Source organism: Gopherus flavomarginatus, chromosome 3 (assembly GCF_025201925.1).
Source record: "Gopherus flavomarginatus isolate rGopFla2 chromosome 3, rGopFla2.mat.asm, whole genome shotgun sequence".
NCBI classification, from domain to species: domain Eukaryota; kingdom Metazoa; phylum Chordata; order Testudines; family Testudinidae; genus Gopherus; species Gopherus flavomarginatus.
Genome location: NC_066619.1, coordinates 270,566,542 through 270,581,295, shown reverse-complemented (window position 1 = coordinate 270,581,295; position 14,754 = coordinate 270,566,542). Strand labels below are relative to the sequence as shown.

Sequence of the window (14,754 nt, the reverse complement as noted above, 5' to 3'; positions counted from 1 at the left end):
CTTCATTTATTCACTCTAATTTAAGTTTTCACGTGTCAGTAATACATTTTAATGTTTTTAGAAGTTCTTTTTCTATACGTCTATAATATATAACTAAACTATTGTTGTATATAAGTAAATAAGTTTTGAAAAATGTTTAAGAAGCTTAATTTAAAATTAAATTAAAATGCAGAGCCCCCTGGACTAGTGGCCAGGACCTGGGCAGTGCGAGTGCCACTGAAAATCCGCTCGCGTGTCGCCTTTGGCACACGTGCCATAGGTTGCCTACTCCTGGTGTAGACAAATGCTTCTTATAACGCACAGTTCAGTTTGCAGTTACTATAGTAATCTCGAGTGCAAACTCAGAGGGTAGATGGGATTGGCTCACACAGCCAAACTTTTTGTGTCTCAAGGAAAGACGTTTCTCTTCTTATGTGGACTGGTCGGAATCTGATTTAACGTGAACATTTTTTACCATAAATGTTCACATGTCTAAAACTGGATATAGACTGTTTCAGCTCTTAAGCTTTTTTCATTATGCAATCTTTATTAAGCCCCACTAAACTTTAGGATTTATTTGAAGTATTTTATTTTCTTATTAAATAGATTATATTAATACTTTGCAGCTCTACAGTGCCTGTTATCTGAGGGTCTCTACTATGTTACAAAAAATAAGACTCTCCTCACTTCTGTGAGGTATATAAATGTCATATGTATTTTATGTAGAAAAAGACAGTTCATGCTTGTCCAAGATCTTATGAGTCAGTGACCAAGCTGGAAATAAAACTGAGAATTCATGACTTGCTGTCCACTATTCTAACCACAATGCAACTTTCTTGTTTCTGGGTAAATACTTCTTATTTTATTGGGTCAGGAAGTAATTTGAAACGAATAAGCTTTTGGGTCAGTGGTCTCAATCTAAGGTGTTGGAATAATGTTTCAGAACATGAAACTGATTCTGTTAAAATCAATGGGATGCCTGTGCTGGGACCTCGTGGTATGCAGAAAATATGTGATAATATTTTGTAGTATTCTATGAATAAGTTACTGCACAATAACAGAGAGTGTGTTTCTGATGAGTTTAGAGTGGTACAGTTATAATTACATGACCGCTTCTACTGCATTTTGTTTACCTACTATTGCTTTATAAAATCTTGTTGAAACCAACAGGATATTTGCAGGATACTTGCATCATTTGCTGCCATAAAGTTTTTTGTGGTAGGGATAGTGCAGTCATACTGTATACATGATGCATCATAGAAACAAATAAAAATTCTCAGCGTTTTTAATCAGAACCTCAGTTTTTAGATACAGAACACTTTTTTTTATTAGATCCAAATGGAATATTGTATTGTCTTCAGAAGGGAGGGAAAAGCAAAGTGGATTCTTAATTCTGGGCTAGCTGTGTCTCACTGTGATATTCTAGACTAGTGAGTCCCAACCTTTTCATCTGACACGCGCCAGACGAAGGACTGTGGCGGATGCTCGACCGCCGGCGAGGATGTGGGTGCATTTAGGGTTAGGGGACCCCTGTTCTAGACTAATGCCCTATGGTAACATTGTGATGCTGCTATTGCTATTTTGTCCTGTGTTAATGTCTGAAATGTGAGAAATTATGCTTTCTGCATTAGCCAGTTGTTGCATAGTCAACTTGCTTTTTGCATAACCGCCAGCTTCCTGTATCAATGTGCAGCAAGCACTGGAAGAGAGCAAACAAAGCAATTTTGGAATGCGTTTTATTAAGAATACCATAGCAATATTCCAGTGAAATATACCATATGAATACCATCATAGCTTTTCATCTACAGCTGTGTGTACTGGAGAGAACAGCGTATGTGCACTGAGCGCAGAGTATTTCTCAACATGCCTTGTCCTCTAGTTCCTACTGTGCTTTCGCTTGTTTAGTATTGCAAACACCAAATGTTCAAAAATCATGCCTTTGGTGGAGCAGCTCCTTCTCTCTTATTAAAAAATAAACATTGTTTTGATCTTTAAGCTTTTGGGTATAATTGGGTCATGCTTTCAAGTATTTCTCCAACTATGAGGGCTAAACTTTTTTTTTTCTTTTCATGAAAACGAAGATTCTCACAATCACTGGATTCCAGGAGCTGGGCCTTTAAAAAAAAAAAACAAAACATACATACCAAATAACATCAGACTTATGATAAACTAGTGAGAGTTGGCAACGCTGCTAGTCACCCATCTCTTTGAGATGGCAGCTGAGAGACTTGTGAGGAATTGGGGGCCTATTGAGACAATCTGGGGCTCTCCAACCATGGCCTGTCACTGGAGTGATGCTTGAAGGGGACCCCTGTCTGAAGGGGGAAGGTCATAGGTCTCCTTTCCTTCTCCTTTGTCAGCCAGGAGGGGTGGGAGTTCAGGGGCCCAGTGTTGGCTTCAGCATTTGGGGTATCTACTTTTGTAGATAGGCCATAGCTGCTACATTCTTCACCTGTCTCACACGTCACTCTGGTGGTGGTGTTGGTAGGGCCTCTGGACCAATGGGTGAGTCAGTACCCCATTGAGATGCATGAGGCACTTGACATCTTTGAGTTCTTTTTTTCAAGCTATCTGCACTCTGACAGACATCACTGCTTCAGGGCTTATCTGTGTAGAGAAATTTACCAGTATAATTATCCCCCTAAATTTCCCTGTGTAGACAAGCCTCACTTATGCTTGGGTCACTTTTACATCTTTCAGAGCTACGGGTGTAGATCTTTCAAAAATGACTGAAGAGGAGTGAGCACTTAATTCCCTTAGATTGGGGTTTCCAAAGAATGCCTCGATTTTATTTTATTTATTCATTTTTTTATATATGTATAAAAGCTGAGGTTCTAATATAAGCACATTACTCTAGGAGCTGGAGCTCTAGGGATGAGCCTATGGTGTTTGTGACTTAATTAGGACCTGACTAGGATTTCATTTTCTAGAAGATTTTTATGGAGCCCTGGGGATAGGGTTTCAAATTCAAAAGTTGTTTGAGATGTAGTGTGACTTAATCTATTTACAACCATTCTACTGACAAGTAAGGGTGTGTCTGCTGTTGTAAATTGCATGTGAAGAATGCAAGAAAAAGTTAAATTAGCCCTTAGTAAGTTTGTGCTGGCCTCTTTAAGTCCTGTCTACCTTCTGTTTTCAGCCAGGCTCAGCAGGTGGCTAGTTCCCAGGGTACATGGGAGCTGCAGACTTCACCTCAAAGCATTATGAGTATATAGGCAGTGTCATCCCTTTTATAAAGCTGAGACCTGTGGGGAGAAGGAACTGCTCCACCAAAGGACTGCAAAAGAAGCCTTGTAAGGAATTGGGCAACCAGTAGGAAGAGCCCATTGGGGAGAGGAGAGTTGGTCTGTATTGGGACTTTAAGAGCTCTTGAGTGCGGCAAAGATGAAGGAAGAGACCTTGGATGAAGAAGCAATGTGGACTTGAGGTCACAAGTAGATACCTGCTTCATTCCAGGTACCCAGCAACAGATCTTGTGATCGAAGGCAAGTAGAAGCTCCCCTTCACCCACCCATAAGTCGTACAGTGTGGGTGAGAGAGGTTGGTTTAATTCTTTGAGAAGGGTTGAAGCTAATTTAGTCTTAATTTTAGTCTCAGGTTGTTTCCAACAGGACCAAGGTCATTCTGTCTGCCACTTGCGTACAAGAAAGCTGTTCAGAAATCAAAGACCTGCAGAAATTTAGACAGACTTTTTAAGTTACAGGTGGACATAATGAAGGGGAGCCTATGAAAGAAAATGGCACTGTATGGGTATGTAAAAAATTACTGCAGTATTGGTAGGCCTCCTCTTCTCAATGAAAATCTCTTTGGGGTAAACTTCAGTATTAAAGCTCTGTTCTTACATTTCCCAGGCGTAGTTCTAATTCCATTCAAATATGCTGCTTATTTTAAGCTTCCATATCATTTCTTTCCTGCTCAGTCCTCTCTCTGCCAAAATCTTCATCTCTCTTCTTCCCACTCAACCCAATATCACTGCTCAACTTCCTAAAAAGCAGCTTTATGTAATTTGTAGAATGTTTTTGTCTTTTTAAACAGTTTTTTTAGAAAATGATGCCAGTCTTTACAAGCATGGATACTCCATGTGCTGTCATTTAGACACCAGCACCTACAAGGTGCTTTGATATAGCTCTCAAATGTAAGAAATAATGTACAACCTTTGTGGGGAAACATGAAGGGCTCTGAGATAGTCTTGATCTTTTCTTCTGAAGCACATGCCCTCCAGATCTATTGAGTATAGTGGTATCTTTGTGCTGTATGGCTTTATTGCCTACTTCTGAATTGCTTCTATGCCAAGCTGGCTGTCCTGCACCCTGACAATGGATAGTCATGCTCTAAAAGCACTATTTTCATTGTTGGGAGTGCAGCTTCCTTATGTTACACAGAAACCAGACATGGCATTGGTGTAAGCATAGATAAAGTGGTGATGGGACAAGAACAGGGGCAAAATGGAGAAGGTGTTTTTATTGTAGGTCTGTGAAAATGTCTTTTTCCTGGCACTGCATTAGGGCTAGTACTCATGGCTAAATCAGCATGGCTGTGATCAATGCAGTGGTGTCAATATAGCGGGTCTGATGAAGACAAACTAAGTCGATGGCAGAGTGCTCTCCCATCAACCCATGTACACCACCTCCCCGATGGAAGGTAAGTCGGCGGGAGAGTGTGTCCTGCTGACACAGCGCAGTATAGACACAGATGGAAGTTGACCTAAGTCATGTCAACTTCAGTTACTTAACTCACATAACTGAAGTAGCATAACTTAGGTCTACTCAGCGCTTTAATGTAGACCAGCCCTTAGAAAAGCTTTGTAAGGCTACCCCAGGGTTGGTGGAAGGAGGTTGACTGAGATATATAAGCTGTATTCTCTGTTGTTATCAGAGCAATGGTGCAAGTTTGGAACATAAACTGATCTCTTGTGTGACAGCACAATATATTGTCAACGCTAAATAATCTAAGCTGGTGTGCACTAGAAAATTAGGTTGGTTTAACTACATTCGCCAGGGGTGTTTTTAAAAAAAAAAAAAAAAAAAAATCCACACTTGTAAGCAGTATTAAGCTGACCAAAGTTTCCATGTAGACAGCACTAGGTCGACAGAAAAATTGTTCCTCTGACCTAGCTGCTGCTTCTTGGGGCGGTGGATTACCTGCACTGATGGGAGATCCCTTCCTCGTCTTAGGACTAGATGATCTCCTGAGGTCCCTTCCAACCCTAATATTCTATGATTCTAAGTTAGTGTCTACACTGAAGCGCTACAGTGGCACAGCTCAGCTGCTATAGCATTTTAAGTGTACACAAGCCCGTAATTCATGAGTTGCTGTACTGCTAAACCAAACAAACTAAATGTAGCTGTGTCTTTAAACTGCATTAAGTTGGTTTTGATTTGGTTGCAATTTCAGCAGAATATTTCATGGAGGTCAGGGCTAGACCTTTTCTAAAAACTCCCTGTTTGTGTGTGCTGTTGTGTAGAACAAAGAAAATAAATGTTAGCACCAATGGCTAAAATTCTGTGCAACTTGCTAGTGCGTCCCTTCCCACACTTTCTAGCAGAGAGGAAGTTTAAGTGTGTGCTGGGTCAACCCCGTCATGGGGGTGTGCAAAATCAGCCACCCATACATCTTTAGCTAGTGACCAGTGAAAGACTTGTGTTGCATCTCTCTCTCTGGCAGGAGAAGAGTGACAGCAGGGAACCACATTGACATCGCAAACTGTTCTTTGGGCCTCTCTTGCTAAAAGGGTTCTTGACTGTTTGTGATGGTGGGGAGGGTGGTAGTAATTGGTCAGGGAAAAATGGAGTTAAACAGGAACTGATTATAATGAAACAATTCAATAAAAATACAATACACTAACACTATAAAGAGTACGTACTGTGTGCAAGTCGCAAAAAATGTATGTGGTGAGTTATCTTGAAATTTCTGTAGCTATATTACTAAGCTATATTGAGGGAGCCTAAAGCATTTGTAACAGTGCCCTTTTGTAAAACTCCTATAGAATAAATCTAAATGATTAGAACATACATTGAAAATCTTAAAAATAGGCCCCCCAAAATTCTAAACAAATGGAAAATAAGAGGAGTGTGTGTTAGGGAGCGGGAAATTAATTAGATAAAATAAGTAAAAAAAAATAAATGAATAAAATAAAAGCTAAAGGTTACTGGAAAGCAAACTGTCAAAGGCAAATGACCATGAGCATACAACTAAACTGCTAAGGCTCGAAACAGTAACTGTGTATAGTGGGAAATGGGCAGTGGCAAGGAATTGTATAACAAACCTTCCTTCTTCCATAGAACTAATAAGACACTTGACAGTTGTTACCCTAATCATTTTGGGTCCCGATCTGCAATGTGCTCTGTTCTTCATTCAGACTCCAAGCAGGCATGGAATAATTTTAAAGGATCAGAGCTTTTGCTTGTCTATTGTGTGCTTTTCCCCTCTTTCCTCATTTTGTGCCCTGCCACAAAGCACTCACAATCAAGAAAAAGATACAAAGTGTGTGTGTGTGTGTGTGTGTGTGCACACAGCATACTGTGGGCACCACACCAGTATGAATAGTATCTAATAATTAAAACAGCTTCATGTACAAATCAGGGAGCTATTTAGATATCCACCTGTCTTACAATGAGCACATAAGATTTTCACTAGTCTTTCAGAAGAATGTCCTATATTGGAAAAGGAAATGTCCAATATAATAAAGGGAATTGTTCCCCCTTTTTTTTTCTAATTGCCCAACAATTGCCCACGCCTACACTACAAAGTCAGTTTATGAATTTTCACTTATTCGAAATACTACTTGTGTGGGGTGGGAAGAGGTTCTGTCCTTCATTGGAAGTTTGTATTTGAATTAATATTTCCTAAGTTGTATAGTAAGCCTATAAATCGAATTATCACCTTAACTTGTTCTGTAAATCCATATTTTAAATTATTATGCTGGATTTTTAAGGGCAAAGTATATATGTATTCTATATAAAGATATTTAATTGATCCTGAATTGCAACAGATGCAACTGGCAATTAAAACTTTTCCAGTTGTAATAATTCTGTCTGAATTGTTTTGTTTTTTTTATTCAGACATAAGAAAAAGGGGAACTGCAGAATATCTTTGTCTAATTCAATGCTTTTGATAGCACTGATTCACTCCTAGCACTGTGCGTTCTGTGTTCAACATCTCACTGAAAGCTCTAAAGAAACTTGCTTTAGAAAATACTGTTAACTAGTGGATATTTTGAACATTTCCTGTCTGATTTGTTAACTTTAAAACAAATATATTTTCATGAATAACAAAGAAAATTTGAAAACTAACTTATTTTGGAAAGTGGAGCATAAAAATTCTGATTGCTTTTAGCAAATCACTGCCACTTTTTTGTTTTTATTAGCTTGCTTCTGTTAAGTGCCTGCAGCAGAATTCTTTCAGTATTGTGTCCATGATGCAATAAATAGGTCAGGCATCCATTAGAAAGCAGAGAAAGAGGTTGTTTACCAAGTAATTTCCTGTATGAGTGGAACTCGGAGAGCTGACATTTTGTTGAAACGCAGCTGGTGTTTAAATAAGTTTGAAAGCTTTGCTTACTGCCTGCTGAGAACCTCTAAAGTGACACATTGCTTCTAGGATACAATTGATGTGAGCTTTAAAATATATATATCTTATTTAATAACAATGTTTGAATTTCTAAACCTTTTAGAATATAATATGTGCACATTGAGTTGCTCCAAGGTTGTTCGTCAGAGTGCTCTTGAAAGAACAAGTTTCAAGAATATACAAAAACTGTTTAATGCTAAGGCTGAGACACGAAGGTAGAAAATTCAAAGTTCAGGTTAATACTCTGCGCTTAATTCATGCAGCCTTTCTTAAAAAAAAAAAAAAAAAAAAGGCAAAACCTTTTACAAAACATGTTAGGGATATATTGATGCTAACTTCACTCTTTCTGGCTGTTGGCAGACTTCTACACCTATACTTAATTAAACATGCAAAATTTCCATTCCAGGGATTTTCAACACTGTCAGGATGCGAAAGAGATATAATGTAGTCACTAGTGATGGGTAATCATGAGAGCTTTATTCAGATGCTGATAAAGGCTTTTTGTAACTCAACTAGATCTTAGCTGGGGGCAGGGGGAAATAGTGCTGTATACACAAGGAGAAAAGGGGGAGCCATTTTTGCGATGAGACTAGGGTTGTCCAAAGTCTTGGTTTTCCTTATTCTGTTTTTGTTATCAGGTGGATAAGTGGAATAACTTCATGGTGCTTCTTCAGTACAAACTTATTTGACTGCTAGTAAAGGGGTTTGAGATAAGAAAGCTGTTCTAACATGGTCCATTGAGCAGAATAAAGAACATGTCCTCCCTGATAACACTTTACAGTCTGTGTTCAGTTATTGCCACTGCCCGATTAATATATTCAGTCATGTAGTGCGTAGAGATCCATGTGCCTTGTATATCTTGTAACTGAGTGTACTTCAGCTGTAGTTGGAGTATTGACTGAAACATGAGTTTTCATTTTCTCTTTGATTTTCTCAGTCAAATTTGCTGTGGTTTCTGGTTTTGTGTCAAAGTACGCACTCGTGCATGCTATCATGGCATAGAAGTTATTATATATAATTACTTCTATGCCATGATAGATATGTCAGCTTCACAGACAAATCAAATAAAATACCAAGGTCCTTGCCCTCAAAGCTGACAAACTCCTCCTGGGATTTGAGCAAACTGCTCTTTCTGCCTATAACACCATGATCTGCAATGAGAATTTAGCTAGCAATTTTGGTGATGTATTGGGCAGAATAAATTTATAGTGCATTCTATCATAGTTGTATTGATTCACCTGTGTGAATGATAGTAAAAATTTGGTCTATCAGAAGAGTAAAAGAATGCGGTGTTCAAGCCACATTGTGCCGTTTTTACAGTTACTTTCTTGACTGTAGCAGCCCTTTAAAAATTTAAACTCACCAGTATAGCCCTAAGAGATACTATAAACATTTCAAGATGATGTCTTCACTGAGTTCTTGGGAAAGGAAGGAGTTTCACTTGGCTAGGTTCAGTTAGGAATCTGAGCTTTCATGTGATGCGTGAGTTCAGTATTCTTATCTGCCAGCAGTGTCACTTTAAGAATTTAAAGGAGTAGCCAGTATATAATCTTTAAGGTTTTTACTTTAATAGTATAGATGCTCGGTGAAGCTCTGGTCTCATTGAAATCAGTGGCAAAACCACCACTGATTTCAGTGAGGCCAGAATTTCACTTGCTTACTGTAATTGTCTTCTGTAGCTGGAGGAATTGTTGTCAGCATGGTGTGATAGGATATGGCCTTTCCTTGAGTGGTAATTTATTGATGGTACTTGGTCAGGCTGCTGACAATAGACCTGACTAATCAAAATTACTTTCTTTTGGATAGAAGTTTAAATATTGTACAACACTCTTCCACCATCCACACTATTAAATCATCTCTATATGAGAATCCATCATGTTTGTCTTCTGCTCCAATAACAGTTGCAGAAATTCAGGTAATCAGATCTCATACTTTATCTTTTCATGGCATGGTATGTATAGGAGCATAAGAGACGAAGTAAGACACCAATGGAAGAGGATAGACAAAGTTGACAGAGAGATGGAGGAGATAGTCTGCATGCTGTTTGTCCCTCTGGTTTATCTAATGGTGTTATATCCTTGTATGGGAGGACTGCCCCTTACTTCACAGCAGGGGCTTTGGAGAGTCATTGGACAACAAACTCTCACCTCCCTTTTCTCAAGAGCTATTTTGCATCTATTTTTAGTCTTCCTTTTTGCCTGGCTGAGTAATGAGTTCAGCCCTTTAATTGGAGGTGGGGGCTAATAGGAGAGGAGGCTCTAGGAAAGGAAAGTTTTAAAAAGAGAGCAGTGGGGAATTTGAGAAGAAACTTACCAGCTGGCAAGTACAGAAACAGGACAGCCTTCGTCTTATCCCAGTGTGAGGAAATGATTGAGATTTTTGTATTGGTTTCTGTTTACTTGCTCCAGTCTTCTGCAATATGGAGTAGTCACATTTAAATATATAAATATAAGAAATAAATAAGCTTTGCAGATGTACTGAATTGGGAACACTACTTCATTCATGGTTCCCTGAAAAAGACCCTGCGTACTCAGCATTAATTCTGGCTTGTCTTTGCATGTGCAGTGAACTTCGGACAGTACTTGATATCTCTATCAGTTTTCCTGGTACGTGTAATAATGAGGGATATTTGATTGGAATGCTCCCACTAAAAATGAACTATCAAGAAGAAAAAGTCATAATGGCCAGTTTTATAGACTGCTGCTGAACTGAGGTGCCATTTGCCATTTGGATCTATAACTAATAACAATAATTCTCAGCTCTTGGAGTGCTGGTCCCTATGTGTGTACCACTGGCTGTGCATGCAATTCATGTGCCTGACACCAGAAGACTCTTGCTAGTAGTGTTTGTTGGTTCTCTGTGCACTCTCTCCTTGTGCTGTGATCCCAGGGTATAAGACATGGTGTGGACAGATTCCACCTCTCCATTTCCTTCTTACCACCGCATGGTCTGAGACAGAATACTCCAGTGTCCATGGTCTGACCCTTCAGAGTCATTCCTATAAATATTAAACAGTAACTATTGTAAACTCTTCTCAGTTTTGTTAATTTTAGGTTTTTTGGGGGAGCACCACCCTCTCCCCCTTCCTGGCATGGTACACTGATTAGGCCTGGGATTCACATCTCCTGCTCCTGTTCTTTCCCAGTCAGTGATGACCACCAGAGGTGCCTCTTCTGTGTTAGAGAAGCTCATATCTCCACTAAGTGCAGGATCCACCACTCCTTCCCAAACCCATCAAGTGTGGGAGTTTAGGAAGCAACTTATGGAGCAGGCTGTCAGGCTTTAGTCATATCTGAGCTGTGCAGTCTCATCTGTATTGTGGGCTGAGATGTTCCAAATGGCAGGCTTCAGTGATTAAACATCTCCGCTTCAGCACCATCAGTAGGAGCTGTTGTCAGAAGCGCTACCGGTATGGTGCTCTGCTCTGCTCTCTCCTTGTTGGTGTCACTCGGCTGCGTGCGTGTGTTCCCTCTGTGTGCTGCCCCAGCTCTGCGCAGATGGCTGACACAGCAGACCCGAAGAGAACCCCCAATGACCACAAAGTCTAGTAATATACGAAGGCACGTCGGCCAGGTTTATTGCCGTATTGGACACAATAATAGTTCCCTCCAGATTGTTACTCTACAGGACATACTACGAGTATGTGCCCCCGGTCAATGGACTCAGCTCAGTCAGTGGCGGGACTTTCCACTGCCCCCTAGGCCGGACAAAGACATCGCCCCAGGGATGCATTCTTATACACAGGTACAAACAAGTTACACATCACTCCTAACATATTGAGGTGCAACCCCTCTACGTAGAAAGGTACAAACCCTCTACGTAGTAAGGTGCCGCCTCTCGCCTTGTACATGTTGGTTTGAACAAAACAATTCTATCCATCATATTACCCTTTTGCCCCTGTCATTGGGATGGGTCAGTCTGTTCCTAGTTATCTGTGTGGAATGTACAAGTATGTGAATGTTCTGATCTCTAGTGTTCAGTACCTTTTAGGTACGTATCTTCTTGCAGCATCAGCCCTTTCCTTGCCAGCTTCTGTGAGCAGGGCCTGCCTCTGGCTCACAGCTTAACTTTGCTTTATGTTAGCAAAGTCTTGACCATTACTTTAGTTCAGGCCTCAGGCCTCATACCGGGCCTCTGATACCAATGTTTATGTCTCAGGGCCTCCTCTTACTACAGGAGCAGGACTCAGGATCAGTCAGTACAGTCTTTGGTACTGATGGACAAAGGATTACCCCATACATCATCGGTGCCAATTCCAAAGGTTCATAGAGACAGAATGTACAACTTTGCAGGACATCACCATTCTGCCAGACCTGGAATCCTCCCCTCTTATCTGAACTGATTCTTCCAAAGAAGATTCTGACACTATCTAGCCACAAATATTATGGAAGAGACTGTTCTTCTATTTCCTCTACCAACTAGTATCATTCTTCAAACAGTTCTGACAGCAATGGACTTGGAGATGGAACCCACCGTTTCTTCATCAGGTGAATCTGGCATGGGAGAAAGAATCTCGACACTTCCTCCAAGGGATGTGAGCCTGAATAGAGGCGCCAGAATCTCTGGGGGCCCATCATGAACACACAAAATGGGATTGCCCCCCCGACACACACAAACACCTCTGGGACTTGTGGTACCTTATGCCTTTAGGTCCACTCCCACCCATGATAGATCCTTCTCCTTGGCCTTAGCAGGGACTGCAGAACCTGTACATGCATTATCCTGAATCCGTCTGGTCCCACAAAGACCATAACATCCCTCTCCTCTGAGTAACCAGCCTGAACTATCCCCGGAACCCATGGAGAAAGAAGAACCAGACCCAGTGTTACAGTCAGGTACATAGTCTTCCTCTTCCTCATCAGTCTTCACCAGACAATCGCAAGCACTTTCAGGAGTTCTTAGGAAGGATTGATGATGTCCTCCAGATCTCCTTGGAAGAAGTCAGTCATCCCACAAATTCATGGACATTTTGCAAAGTACAGAATGTACTAGTCTTCCTGACTGGGAGTGCAACCCTATCCTACACCTGGCCAAAGATCCATGGGATACCCCAGCAACATGTGCACCCATATTTGATAGGACAGAGGAGAGATACTTTGTTTCTCCCCTGGGACCAGAATTTCTCTTGACTCATCCTGCCCAAAACTCCCTGGTGATTCAGGCTGATACAGAGGGTATGTCTACATCTACAATTTTGCAGCGCTGGTTATTACAGCTGTATTAGTACAGCTGTATAGGGCCAGCGCTGCAGAGTGGCCACACTTACAGCAACCAGCGCTGCAAGTGGTGTTAGATGTGGCCACACTGCAGCGCTGTTGGGCGACTTCAAGGGGGGTTCGGGGAATGCGAGAGCAAACCGCAGGGAAGGAGACCTGCTTGCTCGGGGGTTTGGGGAACGCGAGAGCAAACCGGGGAAGGAGACCAGCTTCCCCGCGGTTTGCTCTCGCGTTCCCCGAACCCCCCTGCAAACCGCAGGGAAGGAGACCTGCTTGCTCGGGGGTTCGGGGAACGCGAGAGCAAACCGGGGAAGGAGACCTGCTTGATTACCAGAGAGGCTTCCTCAGGTATGCTGGGATACCTGCTTATTCCACAGAGGTCAAGAAAAGCGCTGGTAAGTGTCTACACTTGATTACCAGCGCTGGATCACTAGCGCTGGATCCTCTACACCCGAGACAAAACGGGAGTACGGCCAGCGCTGCAAACAGGGAGTTGCAGCGCTGGTGATGCCCTGCAGATGTGTACACCTCCTAAGTTGCAGCGCTGCAACCCCCTCACCAGCGCTGCAACTTTGTGATGTAGACAAGCCCAGAGAGAAGTAGAAAACCATCTGTCAAATCTGTCCCTATAGACCAGAAAGCCAAATGCTTGGACCTCCTAGGGAGGAAAGCATTCATATCTACCAGCAGCCAATTCTGTATAGCCAACTATCAGTCCACACCAACCCTTATATTCTCTGATCAGAGCATGAGGAGAAAGAGAGCAGAGGGGTGGACCAGTGGACAATACTGGCAAGAATCTTCTGTGCTTGGCCACAGAGAGTGCATGTGTGCCCACTGTGGAATACAGATAAGGGTCACACATCTCAAAGAGCTCCGCTTACAGAAAGTAGGTAACCCTTCTTTTTTTATTAATAGCTTATTTTAAAAAGCAGCCCGCTCTGTCTCCTCTCCCCAAAATCCTTTTTATTTTCTATAAGGTGTATGGTGAGTTTGATTTTTATGCTTTGTATAATCAGTCCCTTTAAAAAGTTACTACTTTGGTGCAGCTGCGTACTCTTAGCCTGCTAGTTTTCTTTTAATATATTGAGGCTTGTCCCCTCTTCCAAGTTAATCAAAGTATATTGCTGCTACCATAATAGTCAGTACTCGGAGAACAATATTTGCCTTCTTGAAATTACTCACCTAAAATAGAGAGCTGTGTAGAGTAGGAACAGTCTGTTCTATAAGATTTCCATTACATTGTGGTTTGGGCCAGAAGAGGTAGTGGGTATACTGAAATATTGCTAAAGAGTGTTCTCATGGTGTTTATGACCCAGCCAAAACCAGGGTAATGTGTAGAGTCTTATAAAATTCTTTTTGAATATAACTTTCCAAACCTCGGTTTGAATTCAGCCAAAAGATGGGCAGTGGCAGAATGCTTTCAATTTACAGTAGTATTTTGAAACTAGTTAGCTTTTTTCTTTTTGCATTTTTAAAAAACTTTACTCCTGAGGGAATTCTGTGCCAAAAAATTAAAAATTCTGTACACAATATTTTAAAATTCTGCACATTTTATTTGTCATAACACAATATAATCACTCAATTTTCAATTATTTTCTGACAAGTATTTTGAAATAAATGACCAAAATAACTAAAAATGGTGTGATTATATTGTGTTATTTTGACAATTAAAATATTCATAACTTTGCAGAATTTAATTTTTAGTACAGAATTCCCTCAAGAGTACCAGGGTTCTGAGTGCAGGCAGCTTGGTGGTGGGGTCTGGGTGTGTCATAAACAGATAAGTAAGAGTTAATAGAACAAAAGTGCTTTATATCTCTTTTGCCTGGAAAGGGTTAACAAGAACAGTGAGCCTGGCTGTCACCTGACCAGAGGACCAATCAGAGGACAGGATACTTTCAAATCTTGAGGGAGGGAAGTTTTTGTGTGTGCTGTTAGTGTTTGGTGGTTGTTCACTCTGGGGGCTCAGAGGGACCAGATGTGCGAC

General features: G+C 41.0%; 1 protein-coding gene across 7 annotated transcripts in view; it reads left to right on the top strand.

The window, feature by feature from the left end:
* Positions 1–14,754, top strand: part of MAEA (macrophage erythroblast attacher, E3 ubiquitin ligase) — a 127,787-nt gene that overhangs the window by 87,040 nt on the left and 25,993 nt on the right. The window lies entirely within an intron of this gene.